Here is a 1,987-nt window from a genome sequence, read left to right as displayed (position 1 = left end):
CCCCCTTAAATACTCTCTCATAATTGGGTTCACCTGTGTATGTAGGTCAAGGGTCACTGAGCTTCCCAAACCAATTTTAAATTCCAATAATTAGTTCTAAAGATTTTGAAATCAGTAAAATGACAACAGTGGCCAAATTTATGCACATGCCTAATTTTGTTCAAACAATTATTGCACACTTCCTGTAAATTGTATAAACTTCGTTTCACTTCTCAAATATCACTGTGTTTGTCTCCTATATGATATATTTAACTGATTTTTTTATCCTAAGAACCAACGATTTATGAAGGAAAATCATGGAAATTAACAAGTTTGCCTAAACTTTTGCAGACCACTGTATATTTACACTGTTGTGAATGGAGCCACAAAAATTATCTCTAAAGGGTTTTGGGCACACTTTTGTTGTTAATCTGGCTCAGTTTTTTTTTTGTCTAAATCATTTCCCTTTAAAAAAAAACTACTGTGTGATACCTCAAAATGTTCTGGATGAAGGCATCATTGGGGCTTGTATACAGTCTATGCATGTCTGCTGTGGACGAAAACATTCTCAGAAGTAGTTGTTTTTGAAGTAATATGCATTTTTTTGCACTCAGTCTCTTCATTTCACGTATTAAGCACATTAACTACCACATAAGCCTCAGTATGTAATGGTTATATTATAAAGATTATAATACAAATCACTTATCCAAATTAGTTTCCATTAAACAGTGCCTTCGTTTGAGTGTGTGTCATTTGATGTTTTTTATATGTAACACAACTTCCGTAACATTCATCTTTACTGATATATCTTCATTAGCAGATGTTACGCACCTGTTGACTTAAACATGCTAAGAATGAGTGCTGAAGACAGATAGTAATGTAAGCAGTTTAGAGAAATGTATATAAGGGTACATTTTACTAGATGTCAAATGTTTTCAGAGCTTTTAAGTGCAAACTACTTGGAAGTGAAAATTCTGCTCAATAAATTCACATTTTAATGTTTGATTTCTGTGTTTTGAGTGTCTTGCTCAGCATCATGACTAAAGCGAATTCCCTTACAGTTCCATCCCATTATCTGAGGAGTGTAAAGACTTGATTCAATTCACTGCTGAATCATAAAAATGGATGAATGGTAGCTGAATGGTTACAGCGCACCCCACATAACTGCAACGGAGCAAGGGATCAAACTGTCAACCCTGTGGTTAACGGGACGACCTGCTGAGCTACAGCCTGCTGAACCAAAGCCACACTAAGTGCTGAGTACTTGGGGGGTATTTTAGAGGATAGGTGGAATTACTTATCGCATACTGTGGCCTCCAAGAAAACACAAATCATAACAGAAGTTAATTTAGGACACTTTACAGGTAAAGTAGGTCTAGACCACACTCTTTAATTTACAAAGACCCAACAATTCCACCAAAGAGCAAGCCTTTGCTGCAACAATGGCGGGGGGAAAAATCCTTTAAACAGGCAGAACCCTTAGGCAGACCTTGGCTGTTATTGGGCGGCCATCTTCAATTCATTTTTATTTATAGTATCAAATCATAACAGTTATCACGAGACACTATAAATTATGGAGTTTGGTCTATACCAACTCAATCTGTAAAGTTCCATCAATTCTAGTAAATCTTCTGCTGCCGGTTAGTACACAGAGACACTGATGCCATGTTCATCTTGCTACACTCTGTGGTGCTCAGCTACGTCCTGCTGTGCCTTGTAATGCCCACAGTGCCCTGCTATGCCATGAACTACTACAAAGAACTGCTACAAACTACAATTTTTTCTACTTTTTGTTATTTCCACTCTTCTTTCTAAACCCCAACCGGCCCGTCAGACACCGCCTACCAAGAGCCTGGGTCTGTCCGAGGTTTCTGCCTAAAAGGAAGTTTTTCCTCGCCGCTGTTGCTTGCTCAGTCGGAAACTACTAGAACTGTTGGGTCATTGTAAATTCTGGAGCATGGTCTAGACCTACTCTATCTGTAAAGTGTCTTGAGATAACTCTTGTTAT

The 1,987-nt window shown here is 37.9% G+C and overlaps 1 long non-coding RNA gene across 1 annotated transcript in view; it reads left to right on the top strand.

Moving 5' to 3' along the window:
- The window catches only part of LOC117954097, a 1,526-nt gene extending 1,069 nt beyond the window's left edge, over window positions 1-457 (top strand). The window contains exon 2 of the long non-coding RNA XR_004658735.1: window positions 331-457. This is a non-coding gene — a long non-coding RNA (uncharacterized LOC117954097). The remainder of the gene's footprint in view (window positions 1-330) is intronic.
- The last annotated feature ends 1,530 nt before the right edge of the window (window positions 458-1,987 follow it).

Source organism: Etheostoma cragini, chromosome 12 (genome assembly GCF_013103735.1).
Source record: "Etheostoma cragini isolate CJK2018 chromosome 12, CSU_Ecrag_1.0, whole genome shotgun sequence".
Classification (NCBI taxonomy): Eukaryota; Metazoa; Chordata; class Actinopteri; order Perciformes; family Percidae; genus Etheostoma; species Etheostoma cragini.
This window is presented reverse-complemented; position numbering and strand designations above follow the sequence as displayed.